At 43.0% G+C, this 18320-nt stretch overlaps 2 long non-coding RNA genes across 4 annotated transcripts; one reads left to right on the top strand and one right to left on the bottom strand.

The window, feature by feature from the left end:
* The first annotated feature begins 7 nt into the window (after nucleotides 1-7).
* Nucleotides 8-17449, top strand: LOC135364713 (uncharacterized). The gene is made up of 2 exons (XR_010412263.1): nucleotides 8-706; nucleotides 16911-17449. It is a non-coding gene; the product is annotated as an uncharacterized LOC135364713 (long non-coding RNA).
* On the bottom strand, nucleotides 3390-16911 carry LOC135364712 (uncharacterized). Of its 3 annotated transcripts, XR_010412262.1 has the most exons (3): nucleotides 13826-16911; nucleotides 7977-8078; nucleotides 3390-6198 (listed from the first exon to the last, which is right to left on the bottom strand). It is a non-coding gene; the product is annotated as an uncharacterized LOC135364712 (long non-coding RNA). The 3 variants fall into 3 exon arrangements; XR_010412259.1 differs by having other exon boundaries at nucleotides 3390-8078; XR_010412261.1 differs by lacking the exon at nucleotides 13826-16911 and adding an exon at nucleotides 8299-9312 and having other exon boundaries at nucleotides 3390-8078.
* Nucleotides 17450-18320: the final 871 nt, after the last annotated feature.

Below are 18320 nucleotides of genomic sequence, written 5' to 3'. Positions count from 1 at the left end.
GCTTGGGCGGAAGGGGCGCGCCTTCCCGAAATGGGCGGGGCCAGCCGGCGCCCGGAGGCGGGGCCTGAGCGCGGGGCCCACAGGCCTCCCGGACCCGGCGTGGGCCTGCGGGGTCCGCGCCGCCGGCTCGCACAGCGGCTCGCTCCCCTCCCGCGGGCGCCGGGCGGCCCTGCGACGATCCGTGTGCACGCCGACCCGAGGGCCCCGGGGCTTGCGGCGCTCGGCCGCCTCGCCGCCCGGACTCCGGAAGGGTGGGAAGGAAAGCAGAGCTGGCGGCGGCGTCTTTGTCCCTTTTCCGGAACGGAGCGCCGCACTGCGCGGAAAGCGCCGCGACCTGAACCTAGAAACCCACGGCCCAGGCCGCGGTCGTCGTGGGGCCGCCCCCCTGGCGGCTCCAGTGTGGCGTGGGGCGCTCCGCACCGCCCGGACTCCCTGGGCCCTTGTTTCCAGAGTTGGCCTTAGTCGGGCATATTGAGGGACAATACTTGCGATTTCCGTGGCTCAGCATCTGCGCTTGGATCCTCTCGGGGCCTAGATTTCAGAATCTCAAAGGTTTGGCCACTGCACTCCCACCCCCTCCAGTAAAGCAAGGTGGATGCATTATTTAACAACACCGAGCCATTAGCATTTGGGGCCTCACCTCTCTGAGTTGGCCCTTGAGCAACTAAATGCTCTATTGAGGAGGCAAAAAACAAGCATGAAAAAGGTAAGGACAAGGGTGTATGAATTGCCAGTCTCCTGGAAGTACTTAAAGCCATTATTGTTGGCATGGAGAGGGATCCGTAAGAGGCAGAACTTTTCTGGTGAAACATCTCTCAATGGAAAATCAAGTGGAAAATTAAGAATGAGCCAAATCTGTAGAGTTGTGATTAAACCTGTATGACTAGTAAGAGGAAAAAAGTCACATGACCTGTATTAAAAGAGTACACAGAAGGAATTGACATTTTCTTCCCATTAGCTGGCAAAGAATGATAAATGTCAACCAATGTGAGTAAACATTTTTGGGGGGGACCAACACCCTCAAACTTTTTGGCTTAATTAAACTTTGCCATATGTTAAGTTTTTAAATGGCCACGACTTTGAAACCACCAGTCCCATTTGGAGTTTATCCCAAAGAAATCATCAGAGCTGTGACCAAAGATGTATAATTTTGGAAGAAAAATGAATCCTAAGTGTCTAGCCAAAGTATAAGGAATTTTTGGTAGGTGGCTTTATGGTACGAATGTCTATGCAGGAGGCAGTTAAAAAAAATCTGTGTGAGAAACTATGATATATATATGTAAGTTAAAAAAACTGACTCCAAATAAGTGTTTGTCTTTGGCATTCCCATAGAGCAATTAGTTCAAAATTAACTATCAGTGATAGCATTATGGGTATTTCATTTTCTTTGTGCTTTTCAGTTTTCCATATTGACCCTGTGTTACAGGAATCAGATGAAGAAAAAATTTTTTCAGTCCAACCTATATATCAGCTGCTATATCAATTGCTATTTTGTTCATAGAATGATGGGGGTTGATCCTGCATCACACAGAATTAAGGTATAACAGAATGGTGAGGAAATGTAAGCTTTCTGTATTAACCTCAAATGCATCTTCTAGAATTACAAAAGTCTCTATATTTAAAGAATTATATAGCTGAGAGGTACTAAAAACTTCATGAGTTCAACAAACCATGGAATATCCTCTTTCTCCGAGAACAACACTATATTTGGATTCTTCTCAGGGCATATGAAACAATAGGTGTGGAATTGATATCTAAAACACCTCAGTATCTTAGATTCTAAAATCCAGACACTCCATCATGACACTGACTTAAAGGAGGTATAATTAAGGAGACAGTGAGTAGGAAACTCCATGAGGGGGGATTATTTATGTTAATTTTTACAGGTGCAATAGAGTTATATAACAGAAATGTTCTGTTTTTCAATGTTGACACTTACTTGTGAAAACAAAGTCTCTACTGTTCTCTGCAACCCTCTGCATACAGTGGTGTATGTCAGTTACATCTCAGTAAGATGAAAACATTTTCCCATCTATTTCTAGTCTTAGAAGTAAGTTTTTTTCTCATGAGTAAATTAAAAGGTGGGAAAATATGACTGGTGTTTGGTTTCCTAGTTACACAAGCTAGATTAGAGTCAAGAATTGGGGTTTTACTGGAACTTTCCTTCAATCAGTAAAATCTCTACCTGGGGTTCATCAAGCCACTCTAAATATAATTGGAGAATTTCACATTGATTAATTTATTTTCATCTGCCCCAATTATGGCTCCACTGGAAAGGTTCTGAGCCCTGTTCACTATTTTTCTGGACAAGCTCCATGAGACAGGGATGGAGTTTTCTTGCTGCGGCTCCAGGTCTAGGTCTGTAGTAGGTACATAATAAATGCCTCTGAATACTGCATGAAATAAATGGGCGTTGCTGTCAGGTGCATCTAACATGTCTCTGCCAGTTCTCCCCCAGCGTGGATTTACCAAATAAGTGCTGGGAAAGTGCTGAGAGATTTTGTTTTAATCGTCTTAGACACTAGGAACAAGGTGGGGTTTGCGTCTAAAGGAGGGAGCTACGACTGTCTGCACAGAAAACGTTCCTGTATCAGCAGTGCAAGCTCTGATATGAAGTGGAGCTACTGTCTGTCCTTTAGCCCTGAGATCATTTTCGTGACTTAGTTCAAAGGGAGAGTGTTGACAATGAACATCCTGTAGCCTGGACAGGAACAGAACTCAAGAATCAAGGCTTTGAGTGAGGTAGGGGAGTAAAGGCTCCTGGTGCCTGCAACGCCCCCTAAAGATTTTGTCACACTGCCAAAGTGACAAAGAGGAGAGCACAGAGAATATGCCTGTGTGTCGACCAGGTTTTGAGCTATGTGCTAGATCTCCTTTAAGGCTTTATGAATGGCACTAGGGTGCAGGTAGGTGGGGATGTCATTGAACAGAGGCCAACTTCTGTGCAGTAAATCTTAATGTTAGATGATTCTAAATTAGTATATTTCCATCATGCTTTTCAGAGGTGGGGGTAGCAGCATGAATGGGCCTGTGAGTCCTCTCAGAAAAGGCTTTCCACTGTCGTGGTGAATTACACACTAGGTTAGCTGTGAAAGGCTGAAAGAGAATGGCTAAACAGAGCATAGATAAGCCATCTTTTTGATGTTGGCCCTGGGAGCTGTGCCACCTGTTTGTACCTGGTAAGCACCTGCCAGCCAGTTGACCTTCATATTTAGCTGTTACCAGCAAGAACATTCCAGTGGTAAGCTGCACCTTACACAGGAATTCTGAAACCATTAAGTACAGAAAGGAGGACACTTCTCGGAAGGAATGCATATTCATTTTGTTTCGTCTTGGCTTTTGAAGGCCTTAAAAAGTAAATATATTACAAACCATTTTCCAGACACCGATTTAGAAAGAAAAAATCTTTTATTCCTTTGCCATTACAGTGATGGAGACAGAACATTTTATTTAAATGTCATAGGCTTGAACTCACACCTCACGCTTACGTGTACACAAAAAGGAAACGAGAAAAAAAATTAGATTGTTAGCACTAAGAATGCCTTTGGAGACCAGTTGGTCCAGCCCTGCTTTCCAGATGAAAAATGTAAGGCCAGAGGTTAACAGAATTACTCAACAATACAAATGAAGTTAGACAATTCAGTATTTTACCCATAGTTAGTATAAACAGTATTTCCCATGTATCACTGATGTCACAGGCATAAAATCTCATGAATTTCTTGAGATTCAATGTCCCAGGCGTCAGATGCTGGTTAATCGCAATACTCACTGACCTACTGCATTCTGGGGGAAAAAGAGGAATTTACATTTTTTTCTTATGATAGGGAATTTTAATTCTAAGCAAGGCCAATTCCCAACAGATAATTTCTAGCCCTCCTTTAAAATGTACTTCTTCAGAAACTCAAGACCTAATAGATTTCCCTAAGTTTCAACTAAGCAAAACCATTGAGGATCTTTTGATATACTCATGGGTTACTTGCCTTTCTTTTATTGGAGGCCTGGCTGGATATCCTTTCCCCATTTACAGGGAGGTGGGTGGGGAGGGTTGGTCTTTGAATTTTTAACTCTAAATATGCCAATTACCCTTGTCTACGATATAAGTTGTAATTTTTTCCTCCTAGTTTGTCAGTTGACTTTGCTTATGCTGTTTTCTCCCTTTCTTCCATGATTTTAAAGAAAGTTCAAGTTGATGTCCAGTTCACTCTTTATATTTATCTAGGTAAATGTGGCAGAATATACTCTAAAAGCAACTTAAAACCCAGAATTACACAGTAGTTAGCGGTCGTCATATGCAAATCTGTTGTTAAATATCCAGAAAGATTCTGGTATTTTCTAGATTGTTAGCATGGCCCATGTTATCATACCAAATAAATTGTTGATCTGTAAGCATGTGGACCAGTTATGGACTCCAGGATCACTTATTTATAGACCTGTACATTAATTCTGCAATTCTTAAAAGTCATGGTTTCTTAGTTTATTTGGTGTCTTCTGAATCTATACAAAAAGTCACTTGCTTTTATAATAAAATTATTCTTTCATTTAAAATAGTATGTTTTTATACACACAGTACAAATTGCTTTTGAAATAGAACTTAGGAAATATCCAAAGCTCATTGGTTAAGATGTTTCTCTTGAAAACCTGTTCCTCGGATTCATTTAATGCCTTTTTAATAAACAGAAAATGCTGTGCTCGCTTCAGCAGCACATACAATAAACAGAAGATACTTTTTTTCCTAGAGAAAGTAAAAACTGATTTCTCTATATTTTACTCTGATCTAATAGGAGATTTTGTTCTACAGAAGAAAAAGTTACTAAGAAAGACATGTGTGTATAAACAAACATATATGAAGAAAGCTTAGCAGAAAATGAATCAAAATATTAACAGTGGTTATCACTGAGTAGTATAATTGTATGTGACTTAGTTTTTCACATCTTCCTCCTGGATTTTGATCTTCTCATTAATGAGCCCATTCCATACATAGGTGAATTACATACAAGGCGAATAACAAACTTGTAAACAGAAATCCGAAGTGCCACCTTCTTCCTTTAAGTAATTGAGACTATTTATATACCCTAAGTGCAGTCTTTTCCCCCAACTTGATGATGTGTGCGTTCAGCAGAAGGAGAAAGCACAAGGAGTGACAGTAATCCAAGCTAAGAGGAGGGAGCTTTTACTAGCTCCTGGGAGCCCGGCAGCATCTTCACGTGCACATGTCTGCGTCTCAGTGAGGTCACTTCCAAGATTTTATGAGTCTCACATCTTACTCTGTTGAATTGGCTCCTTTCCAGCAACATTGTGATCCGAGGTGTTTCCAGCTCTATAGTACTTTGTCAAGGAAGGGCACTGAAATAACAGGATATTTTTATTCGGGTGACAGCATGGGTGACAACTGAACTGCCCAGAATTTGCTGCTTAAAATGGTGATGCTAACATTACACATAATTACAAGTTCAGAAGAAGTGTTTATGCCCTCCTTAGTGGTTGCTATGTAGGGCACAAGAAAATATGGCATAGATTGAGACACTGAGTAGACAAGAGAGAGATTAATGAATAAGTTGACCTTTCCTCATTGCCTTTTTTGCCAAAGGAAAAGTGTTCTCAGTGTTGAGCAACCAAATAGAAAGAGCCTTGTTCCAGAAACATAGAGGTCCCTCCTAACACACAATGTATTTCTGACTCTCTTTTCTGAGCCAGCTCCTGGCAGGGGAGCGTAAACAGGAACTGGTAGTTTGGAGGAGGGTCTGCCTCAGAGAGCATGTCTTCCCCATACCACCGTCATGACTGAAAGAAGATATTGTATAGTCCAAGATGTCCAAATGCTTCCCTGGCCATGCTGAAAGCTCTCCTCTTCCTTAAGGCCAGGAAGACTGTCCTCCCGCCAGTGGACAGATCCCTGGGGAGGCCCAGCAGCTCATCTGACACCCCCTATTATTACTGCCACCTGATCCCTCATCATTGTTCTCTTTCCACCTCTCAAGACTTCCCAACATCATTTGTTACCTGCGCCATCTTTGAACATTCTCATGTCCTTTAGCACGCAGCTGTGTCTTTGGAATCTGCCTCTTTACCTGTATCACCCTCTTGGTCCTTGTACCTTGCTTGGGCGCACAAGGTGCAGATCTGACTCATTCTTTATCTACCACATCTTGCCAGAGGATCAACCTTGCTCCTGGAGAACTCTATGGCCAAAATTCCAGTCTTAAAAAGGAGATTAGACACAAATTCATTAAGGACTTCCTACCATTTTATTAAAAGTTGATCAACAGTCAATGTACACAATTTGACATGTCCCTTGATGTAAAAGAACACTTCCAAAAAGTTAGTTAAAAGGAAATTTTGATAAATTTACTCTCATATATTTATACTTCTGATTTGATAAAGTCTCTACTCAGAAATTTAAGGAAATTTAAAAAGGAGGTTCTTATAAGTTAGCATGAGAAAGAAGATATAAGCTCAAAGTATGGTACATGTTATAAGTGACTAATCCAGGGGTGCCTGGGTGGCTCAGTTGGTTAAGCATCTGACTTCAGCTCAGGTCATGATCCCAGAGTCCTGGGATCGAGCCCTGTGTCCAGCTCCCTACTCAGAGGGGAGCCTGCTTCTCCCTCTCCCTCTGCCCCTACCCCCACTCGTGCACTCACGCGCTCTCTCTCTGAAATTTAAAAAAAAAAATGTGACTAATCCATGTTTGAAGAATGTAGTAATGAGCAAGTGAATATAACAGTGTTAACAGGCAAAAAACAAATATTATATTGAATACTTTAGGATATAAGTTCTTTGATAAAGGAAATGGTTGTCATTTGGTGAAAACAAAATCAGAATTCAATATTATACAGTCAGTTCAATCTCCGTGTATAACCCTGCAAATGTAAAACAATATGCAAAGAAGCTTAAGAATACTAACTACTGAGTGGAGGCTAGTTCAGGTAATTTTTATGTTCTCTATATTTTTCTTTATTTTCTACATTTTCAGTAATGAGCACTTCTTATTCTTAAAAGGAAATAGTTTATTTTAAAACTGTTATAGACAGCAAGTGTGGGAGCACTTTGGGCAGAACTCCTTGGGTAAGTGGAGTCTGAGCCTGACGAATGCACCTTAAATTGGCAGAAAGGTGGTAAAGTGTTTCGGTGGGTCACTTGGCAGGAATGAGGAGGAATTAAATGCTTTTTTAAGCCCTCTTGTGAAGTAGTTTTTATATTAACTCTTGTAAAGACAACCACCCCGTCTCGCCCTCTGTGGCTTCTACTCCATTCAGCTGCTGTAGCCATAAGTAGGCTACCAGTGAGGGAGGCTGTGTTCCAGTCAGACCTTAGTTACAAAAACCGTCACTTTACGGTCCCGGGATTTCTACCATTCAGTTCCACGTTGTGTGCCACTTTGGGTTGTAGCACCGTCTCCCTTTTCACCCCAATCCTTTAGCAAACAGCTAAACGTTTACTACACGGCAGCTCTGCTAGTAAGCTGGTACTTTGACTTCCTGGAATGCAGGCATGAGGTGTGGTGACAAGCCTCCGGGGGTGGGGGGCGGGGAGAGCAGTCCTAGGAGGCCAGGGGAGGCAGGGAATTCAGTGGGAGTGGGGAGGCAGGAAAGCCAGAGTCTCCACGGGGTCCTGAGGTGACCCCGTGCATCGAAGGGAAGTGGGGGACCCAGAGGCACGCCCACGTGGCAAGTGCTTGGGTTCCACAAGAAAAACAAAGGCTTCCTTCTCAAAGGTTCATAGCAGCCCTGCACAAAAATACGGGAACGCTTTGTGAAAACAGGGCCTGTGCTTAGCGCGGACAGTCCTCACCCAACTCACTGGAAACAACCAGAATCCAACAAGACAACAACCGAGGCATTTCCACTTCCTGAAGTCCCTTCGAACTCCCCTGGTACCAGCGATCCAACTAGAGCGGGAATATACGCAGATCCTGTTCTCATTTGCAGGATTTGAGTTCTTGAAGACACTATGAATTCAGTATTTACGTTAGGTACCTGCTGTTTTCCCGATCTGTTTGCAGAGTTTGAGGCCTTACACTGCTGTCTTCTAGAGGATGTAAGTGGATCATCTCTTTAGGTTTCTCATCTGTGATATTGCTAATTGGCAGAAGAAGAAAAATAGGAAAAATACCTTAATTCTATACATTTCAGTCTTGGAAGAAATTCCTCAGTCTCTTTTATTTTGAGATTTAGGACAGAATTTGCCTACGTTTCTGAAATTTTTGCGAGATATGGAAAAGGAAAACATAACCAAATCCCACCTTTCCACACAAAGTCAAAAGACAGAGGAGGACATAATATGAAAACCAGCCCGTACGTTGTGTCAGAAGACTGCGTCCTTATAGACAAGTGTCCACGCCTTAAAACAACACTTATGTCCAAAGCAATTCTGACTGACAAATAATCACTCAGCGCCAGACTGTGACATTTAAGCCTCACAGGGTCAGTGGCTCTGCGCGGCGGATCTTACTCAAGGCTTCCTCTTCTGCTTTAGAGAAGATAGTTCTGTTTTCTGTACAGTTAACGTCCACAGTCCTTGTCCTGAGGCACAGGGGCACTGACAGTAATTCCAAGGATTTAATCCCCTTTAAATGCCAGTAACAATCACGTGTAAGTAACAATAGCTCACATTTTCTGACCTTCATCCTAAGGGCGGCACTGTGTTAAGTGAGGTCGGAACTATTGTCCCTACTTTACAGACAAGGAAAATGAAGTTTAGAGAAAGTCAGTGTCTTGCCGAGGGTTTCCTAACTAGTAAGTGGGTGTGAACACAGCTCTTGCTGATTGCAAAGCTCATGATCTCACCCGGTAATGCTGCTCTGCCTCTTCAGGGGTGAAGTGTAAGCGCTTCATTGTACATCAGTGAAGTGAGAAATGATACAATACCGGTATCTTTAGGTTTCAAATAGGTGTTGGTATTCGGGGATTTAAGGGTGGAAGCACAAGGAGTTAACTCACTGCACCACTTAGCAGTACATCCTCATTACTCAGTTACCCTTTACCCTTTCTTGGACGTTAGAACGAGGGCACTTGAGACAAAGAGGAAGAATGAGTCAGAAGCCAAAGTTTTCACAGGATGAGGAAGGGCAAACTTGAGATCCTTGCATGAGGAAGAGCAGAGGGTGGTACTGACAGGGGTCTGGGAGGGGCTTCCAGGGAGCAATGACTAAGTGGTTAACTGAGGAATGGTTGAAAGTGGTTTTGACTGATAAGTTGGACATGGGTGTGGGCGAATACCACCTTCATGAGTGTATCCTGAAGGAATGGCTATCCACTTGATTGATGGTAGTTAATACGAATATGGAGTAATGCAGGAATGCTTTATAGTGAGTGGTCTTAATGGTTTTGTACTCCAAGCATCAGACCAATGAAGACTTTAAAGCTTTATCTGAGTATGTGCAAGAAGGCTGGTTTGTATAGGAATAGGAATGGATGAGAGGCAGAAACAAGAGGCAAGGATAAATGGGCTGTGAATGGAGAAACCTAAGTATTTTTCCTGAGTGATCAGTGCACGACTTCTCCTGCTTATTAACCTTTGTCCCAAATTATTGTTGTATAAATATACAGTGAAATATAAGGTATGCAGATGACACATTTTTCACTAGTGAAAGGCCAGTAACGTTAAATCACAGAACTTGCTAGTCTGTGTGAATGGACAGGAACGTTTTCACCAAACCTTAATAAGGACAGAGTCCTTTGCAGAAATACTGTAATTTTCTTATCGGCTAATAATTCAGACCAGTGTAAAAAGGGAGAGATTGCCTACTATTCTCTATAAGGATACTGGCCTAATGTACCAGAGTAGCTTAAAAAAAAAAAAAAAATCCAGTAAAATTGATGGGAGGACAATATTGAAAGAAAAAAGGAAATATTCCCCCTTTGTACTATAAACAGTTCTGGGTGATACAGAATGTGATTCAGAAGTAGTAGCAGCTGAAATTACTACTGGGTAGCCGAATGGGTTCAGGATTCTGAGTCCGATCATCAGGACTGAAGCCCTACCCCTGAGCAACTTCCCGCTGGTATGATTTTAAGCAAGTCGCTGAATTTCTCTGCCCTCAGAGTCTTCTCTGCTTTGGGATAACAATGTTATTGGGCCTACCTACCTCACAGAGTTGCTTTGGAGACCAAAGACAATAAATTTTAAAATATTTTATAAGCAGGGGCGCCTGGGTGGCTCAGTTGGTTAAGCGACTGCCTTCGGCTCAGGTCATGATCCTGGAGTCCCGGGATCGAGTCCCGCATCGGGCTCCCTGCTCGGCAGGGAGTCTGCTTCTCCCTCTGCCCTTCCCCCCTCTCATGTGCTCTCTCTCATTCTCTCTCTCTGAAATAAATAAAATCTTTAAAAAAATAAAAATAAAAATATTTTATAAGCAAATATGTTAGCTGTTGCTATTGTCTCTCTTTTTTTTTTAAGATTTTATTTATTTTTTTTGCAAGGGGGGCGGAGAATGAGCGGCGGGGGAGGGGCAGAGGGAGAAGCAGACTCCCTGCTGAGTGGGGAGCCCATGCTGGGCTGGGGTACAGTCCCAGGACCCTGGGATCATGACCTGAGCCGAAGGCAGACACTTAACCGACTGAGCCATCAGGCGCCCCAGTTGTTGCTATTCTTATTATTAATCCTGACTACTGTACAAGTGGAAGTCAAAAGTCATTAAATAAAAATGATTTTGAGTGTCTATGGGTGGTCTCTGCTCACAAGAAGCTCATTTTATGCTGGGAGTGCTGGTAAGGAGTGTGGTAGGGACCAAGGAGACAAGAGACAATTTAATAATAATAATAAAAAGATAATTTAATAGAATGGGAAGTACAGTGTGGGGCAGAGGGAGGAAATGCATGGAGAAATTAGACATACTGAAACTGGGAAAGCTAAGGGTCAAGGAGGCATAGGAAGTCATCAGTGATGTGATGTAAGTCTAAAACAGGCTTGCTCACCAAGTTCAGTGTTAGTATATTAAAACAAAGAGCAACCTTGAAACCTAGGGTAAGTGTAGGACAATTAGAGATGTACTACCTGGTAGACAGTTGTAGCAGAATTCCCTGATGGAGGAGAGGGCTAGTTATAGGCATCAGTCCTTCGGTCCCGGATCACAACACAACCTCCGGAAGATGCCATTAATTACAACACCACCTTCTCCTGGACACTAACCACCACCTCAGGCATTGACTCGTATTTTGTAGCTGCTCTTTTCCCTGCTAACACCTCTTCTGGCCAATTCACTCCTAACTTGCTGGTCAAACAAGGCATAATATGTAATCTTAAAAAAAAAAAAAAAAAAGCAGTTTAAAGATTTACTAAGAAATTAAAATTAGACCAAAATAGAAAGGATATATATACACACAGACAGACATGATCTCACTTTAAAACCCTCCCCAATGGGGCCCACCTAATCATCGTATTGCAGATTGTGTCTCCCCTACACCCATGTTCCCGAGCTCTCTTACTCTGCTGTTTTCTCCTAGTCTTTATCCCCCTTATTATAATTAATGAATTCCGTGTCTTGTTTTTAGTCTCTCTCCCGCCACTGGAATGAGAACTCCCTAAAGGAGTCCCGCTTCACTGATGGATACTCAACAAGCCTCAGCACTGTCCCTGGTACAGAGAAGTGCTCAATAAATATTTACAGAATGAAATGAGTGTGCTAAACATCACCTAAGAGGGCTGCCGCAAAATGAACCATGGGTAGTTTCTGAGCTGTCTCGTGTGTCAGAGGCAGAGTTGTCCTGCACCCCTGGGGGCCTGGTTCGATCCTGCAGCTCCCATACAGCAGGCCGTTCCTTCTATACCGTTCTCTCAGTCTTTTGGGGCGCTGACGTAAACTGCTCTGCTGGCAAGGCAAGAGCCAAGGTCCCCTCCACTCCTAGTCTGTGCCTCTCACATGACTTCCCTCTCGCTTCCATGAGAGGGCCTTCCTGCCCTTCCTGTGAGGAAAGCTTGAGAGCCAGATAAGAATAATCGGCCCGCCCTATGTAGCCACAGCTCCACAGTTTATCAGCCTCGCGCATACATGGACTCACCCAACTGCTTCCAAGAGAAGGATCTTGGGGGTTCCGATCATTTAAACTTAGCACCTCCTCCTGCTAACGTTAGTTCTGTATTATTTCTAACATGAAAATAAATGCCATTTTCTTACAGTAATCCACTCATTATCCCAAGAAGTGAAACACAGGCCCAAAAAAAATAAAGGCTTAGAGAAGTTTTGAAATGTTTACGGATTACATGTATGATAGGTTCGATGGTGGGTTACTTGGCTGTTTGGCGGGTTTGCTCCCTGAGCTTTCAGGTTAAAGAAGACCATGATCTTTTTCCCTGTCCCCTTCCCTGCTTGCTGGGGCTCACGGAAGGCTTGAGCGAGGCCAGCGCACTCAGAAAGAACATGGCAACGACAGGAGGCCGTTTTTAAGTCGAGGAACACATGAAGAAATGGTGTGTGATCTGGGGGTGTTTCGATAAGATGAGATAATCATCTCTAAGGAAATATACTTTATGAAATGGCTGTTAATCTTTTTTATGCCCGAGGATGATAATACGAGGAAATTTAAGTTACATGGGGGAAACAAATCAGTAGCTAGCCTCTGGAATTCAATCCTTCAGTCGATGAACTAGGAACAGGCCATAGGAATGCGGAATGGAGTCCTTGAGAGAAGGGAGGAGGGGCGGGACTGTCATGAATGTCTCTAAGAGAAAGAGAATCATTTGCCCTGGCTGGTTTTAACTGGACATTGGTCCGGGAACAGAAAATTAGAGCCCAACTACTTTAATTCAGCCTTAATTTTTTAAAAGCCTAATTAAAAAAAAAAAAATGACTCACAAACTGTAGTACCAAAAGAGAAACTTTTAAGGGGGAAAGGTTATTGATACAAAGACTTTTGCTAATATCAAGCATCGGGGCTACTTGCACTTTTTTTTTATAATGAAGAGCGAAGTGTATTTACCTGTCAAACCACAACATATAGAGAATGTTAATTAGGAAGGCCAAAGATTTAACTCAAATGTAAATCTCTACTAATCACTTTATCATGAAATTGAGTTCCTGACTAGATTGTAAGACGCTCTGCGGTGATACTGTGTTTCTAAAAAGCACACCCTGGCATCCTCTGTGAAATAGCAACTTTAGTTTCTGTCAGGCTTGTTTTTGGGGACTGTGTTTGGAACATTTGCTCTAGCAAACGGATCCCTTAAAGGTATGAACTCTTCCTCATGGGTATAGAATTTGTTTATCACGGTTCAACATTGATCTTACTGACTTTGACCTCACAGATGTTCTAAATAAATCAGCGAATACAAAAGCTGAATATGTTCTCTTCCTAGTCAGAAATGTTTATTTAGATCTAATCCTTGTAAGGTTTGAGCAAGTTTAAAATTAGGTGGGCTTATAAAATATTTATTCTTTAATGCCCTGTAAAAAGCCTCAATTCTTCGACACTGGCAGCCTGTGACGTGTGGGCCAGTGAGACACACTATGTAACTTCTGGTGCCTTGATGAGGTCTCTATATAGAGGTCAGAGCCTGGAGTGTTTCAGCAAAACTGGGATGCCAAGTGTCTACTTTTGGAAAAATTCCTTCTGCCTATTATCCGTTTTGTAAAACCTTAATCCTCCTTAAAATCCTAAGCTTTTTTTTTTTTAAGTGTTCTTACTATCATATATATTTCGTTTAGTGTGAATACTTCTCTATCCATAATGTACATCAAGGGCCTTCTTTATAATTATGAATTATTACATCTGTTTATGTAGTAGTGGTTTTTCTTTTTTTTTTTTTGAGGTTTTCTTTCACTTCTCTTTGGCTTTCAGGAGGAGGCAGGTATAGTCGTAGACATCTAGGAGAATATGGCCATACTTACCCTTTTTTGTGCTTTACAATTATCCAACAAGAAACCATGATGGATGAAAGGAAGAAGATCACGCCAAAGAAAATACCTAGGCAGTAAAACAGGGTCATTGAATGCATGGAAAATATGACCCAAAGGTTTTAAACTCTAAATATCTAGTCCCACTAGAGGTTGCCAGTGAGTTTTTTAAATGTAGCTATAAATTCTACTTTTAAGAAACACCTCACTCAGGCTTACCTTTAAGAGTTTCCCTCCCATCCAAGTACTAACCAGGCCCGACCCTGCTTAGCTTCTGAGATCAGAGAGTTTCCCTCTGCTCCTGGTTTAATCTAGCGCGTGAGTCTTACGACCACAGGGTCATAGATAAGGGGTGAGCAGAGCAGTCTGTAACGTGTAGTCCACAGCAGCCTTTCAACAAACAGGTGAGGACAACCCCGGAGCTCCTGGCTCGGCCGGGGCTCCAGACCCCTGCGCTCCTGCCTTGTGTGTGTCACAACAGACTCTGTCTGCAACAGAGTCTACTGCCAAACCACTCCTCTGAAATGGGCTCAGGAAATTGGTCTTTGTGGCTTCCAGTTTGTGCAAGTGGGCGTGATACCATCCTGAAGAAATTTCCTGGGTTATAAACCAAAAAGGAAGTTGTGCTCTCCAGTTCCGATAGAACAGGAAGGATGATTATTCATTTGTAACAGTTTAAAGCCAGTATAGAACCTTCAATAAAGATCACTCACTCTAGGGCGCCTGGGTGGGTCAGTAATTAAGCGTCTGCCCTCGGCTCAGGTCATGATCCCAGAGTCCTGGGATCGAGTCCCGCATCGGGCTCCCTGCTCAGCAGGGAGCCTGCTTCTCCCTCTGACCCTCTCCCCTCTCATGGTGTTTCTCCCTCTCGCTCTCTCTCTCTCTCTCACTCATTAAATAAATAAATAAAAACTTAAAACAAAAACAAAACACTCACTCTACATATGCCGTTGAGGATACCAGTCTTGCCACACGATGGCCTGAATTTCGACTTACTTTCCACCTAGCTGTAGTGTTAGAGACCTCGATCTCTCCTTTTATGTTTCATTCACTGTAAGTGAATACTTACTATAAAGGTGCTAGAGCTCCTCATCAAACCCTTCGTAAAACTTACTATGAGAGCATCACCTGTGCCTGAAGGGAAGACAAAAACCAGGACAACATCAGCCTGGCACACGGCATGATCAACAGGAACTCTCAGCCAGTGACAAGTCATCCCGATTTTTTCAGCACACAGTCTAATGTTTTTCTAATATAAAAAGCCATTGGTTTCCCTCACCCAACCTCATTTTATCTTGTGCACTCAGCAAAGTATGTGTTTTTTTTTTCTTTTTAACTTAATATCTGTTTCATAAAATTACTATAATTACAGCAGAAGATTTATAAAACAGAACAAAAAATATCACCCATAATCCTCCTACCCTGAAATGTTTTGGTACAATCCATTCTGGTACATTTTCCCATGCATCCAAGTTTTTACACAATTATACACTAAAAATCCAAATCATGACAGGCAAATAAATATAAACTTATTCTAGTGGATGTATCAGTGTAGTCCAAGACTTCTATCGTATATTTAAGTTGTTTCCAGTTTTATTTGTGATGAAGCCCTTGATAAAAATGCATGAAATGTTTTTCATATTAAAATATTCCATTAGAATGGATTCCTAGGAGGGCTAATTGGCATGGATATTTGTATTATTCTCTATATACACTGCATAATTGTTTTTCATAGGCTTTTTGCCAATTGCTGTGGTACGTTCAACATACGAGGATACCCGTTTCACCACATCCTTGCTTTTTACTGGTGTTCACATAAGAAGCTTTCTGTTGTTGTTAATGTAATGGGCATAAAAGGGATCTTGTTCTTTGCTTTTGCATTTCTTTAGTTTTAATGAGATTAAAGTTTCCAGATTTATGTGCCAGGGTGAACATAACCTTATACTCTTTCTCCTTATCCTGCATTCTAAGATAGTTGCTGCATTTCTCTGCTCCTTTTTTAGTGCTGTGTTGAACTCTGCTAAAGAAACTTCACTTACTTTAGAAAGGTCACGGAGACTTTTGTGAATTAGGAGATCCAGACAGTGAAAGGAGTAGTAGAACTAACTATAAGCCAACTCGAACTGGAGCTTTTGAGAGAAAATCTGGGTAGAAGAGAGAAGATAAGTTCTGGGAAAGCAGTTGCATTAACAGCTGGATCCTTGGGGGACCAAAACGGGTGAAGTGGATTTTAGGACATTTTTATGAGTGTTACATAATGTAATACTTCTTTGAGACTCACTGGGATATTCCAGTAAAGTCTTAGTTTTTAGTTTATTTCTGGAGTTAAACCTATTTAGCGGCCAGGCAATACTGTTATGATACTCTTGAGACAACACAGTTAAATATAGGTCATAAGTACTGTTAGCAGCATGTTCTAGCCTTAAAGGGGAGCCCAAGATCACCCCTTACGGTGGGGAAGATGATATAAATCAGGCCTCTGGTATAACTGGGCCATTGAAATAGGAGATGTGGTAGATTTGAGAATTCCAAGAAATTCTTCATTCTGCGATGAATTTAAAGAATTCTTTTCTTATTTGGCTTGCTGTTTTCTCTCAAACTGCTCTCTGGTGTATTCTTCCAAGTCCCTGGTCTATTTCCCCACCTTCCTTCTTAGGAAGGCCTAGGAGTGATATCTTAAGCAATCCCAAGCCTTAGGGAAAATATTTTTCTCTGTTTTCCACTGTCTTATCTTTGCTTGCCTCTTCTCACTACAAAGTGGTAAGATTTCAAGGACCAGGATTACACAGGGTAAAGAGACTAGGAACAAGAGTGGAAGGGTCGTGCATTTAGTCTGGGTCTGTTTTAAGTCCAGAGGGATGAAAGAGTTCACATGTGGTCCAGCCCAATTCATGAGGAGTCCAGGCTAAGGTATGAGTTCCAGGAATCTTCTGGTTAACAGATACTTGGCCTGTTCTAATTCTTTGTATCTTCCTGAATCAGAAGAGCTGCTAATTGTCTGGTGTTTCGGACCTTGGCTTAAGAGCTTTCCATTTCATCATGACTAATATTGGGATTTTCTCTTTTGTTTTACCCGGAGGACGGCCCCATCCGCGTCAGCACTGCGCCCGCTCTAGACGCCCCGGAACCTTCAGCTGCTGCTGCAGGGCGGCTGGAATCAGACTCGCCACCTGCACGGCCGAGGGCAGGACCCCCAGGAGCGCCACTGGACCCATCTCTTACACAGGCTGACCGATTTCTCCTGGTGTTCAGAGTCTGTTTTTGTCTAGCACCATTTGAAATCGGTTATGATGTAGGGGGACAAGCAGCAGCCTCGAAGCCTCGTGCCAACCGTGGTGAGCAAGCGCCCGTGGTCTCCCGGAGGACGGACGGGCAGAGTGGGGAAGGACGATCTCGCGCTTTTTTCACTAACTTCTTTAACTGCATTTATGATGCCTTATTGCAGAGGTAAGAGAGCACTGAATGTCTTTTCAAAGACAAATGGCCATAATGCATCTGAGGTCCCGGGTTGCATGTTGCTGAAATGCGGCAGCTGCTGTCAGCGGTTGCTGTTGAATCATCTTTCCGTGAAGAGTCTGTTCGTGCTCCTGACCTGAATAAATACTTCACTCTACTCAATTAGTCATGTCTTTGTTTTTCATCTGTCGTTTGCTATTCATAATTCCATGATAAGCGGGGTCCTGAAAAGGTAACTCGAGATGTAGATTCACCTACTTCCTAAGCATTTGAGGAGCCGGCCCGTTAGGACAAGAATGGAATTCTGTGAGCCGAGAAACACATGAGAGAGAAGATCACAGAAAAGAGAGGTGCTCAAGCCCGGGCCAAGGGATGCTGCTTATGGACGGGGAGGCTGAGGCTGGTTCCAAGTGGACTGGAGCCCTGGCACCTCTGTGGTCCGTGATCCTTCGAGAAATTTTGTCGAGCCGAACCCGTGGTCACATGGCTGGCAAAGGAGAGCAGCCTGAGGATTTCCCTTACTTCATAAAAGGTGCAGGAGGTCTACTTGTGGTTCATAGTTTCTATGAACCCTGAAGACAGGGCGGACCAGTTCTGGAAAGGTATTCAGCGATTAGCCAGATCTGACGTCACGGGGGATTAGACCTGCGGAACCGGCCGGTCAGAGGGCTGTGGCCCCCTGAGGGAGCGTTTTGCGCAGATGTCCGGCGACATCTTGAATCTTTTTTCAAGTCCATGCAAATATCAGGGTCCACCCATGGGGGCTCTGGTTATACTGCTCCAGGATCGGGCCTACATTTTTGTTCTAAAGTTTCCCCAGGTGACTCTCGTGTGCAGCCACAGGTGAGAGCCACCCCTCTGGGGTCTTGCTTTCCTACTCAGACGGTGGTGTGAGGACCCCTAGCATGGGTGTATGAGTTGTTGGTCCTCGTCTCCTTGGGCTGCTGTAAGAAAATACTACAGCCCGCGCAGATTATAGACAACAGCTACTTCTGTTTGGGATGCTGGGAAGGCCAAGATCCGGTGGTGGCGG

This window comes from Mirounga angustirostris, unplaced genomic scaffold, assembly GCF_029215605.1.
Source record: "Mirounga angustirostris isolate CCGP_5_RB_7025 unplaced genomic scaffold, mMirAng1.0.hap1 SCAF_6, whole genome shotgun sequence".
Lineage (NCBI taxonomy): Eukaryota > Metazoa > Chordata > Mammalia > Carnivora > Phocidae > Mirounga > Mirounga angustirostris.
Note: the sequence above shows the minus strand (reverse complement) of the source record. Positions and strands in the feature narration are given on the sequence as shown.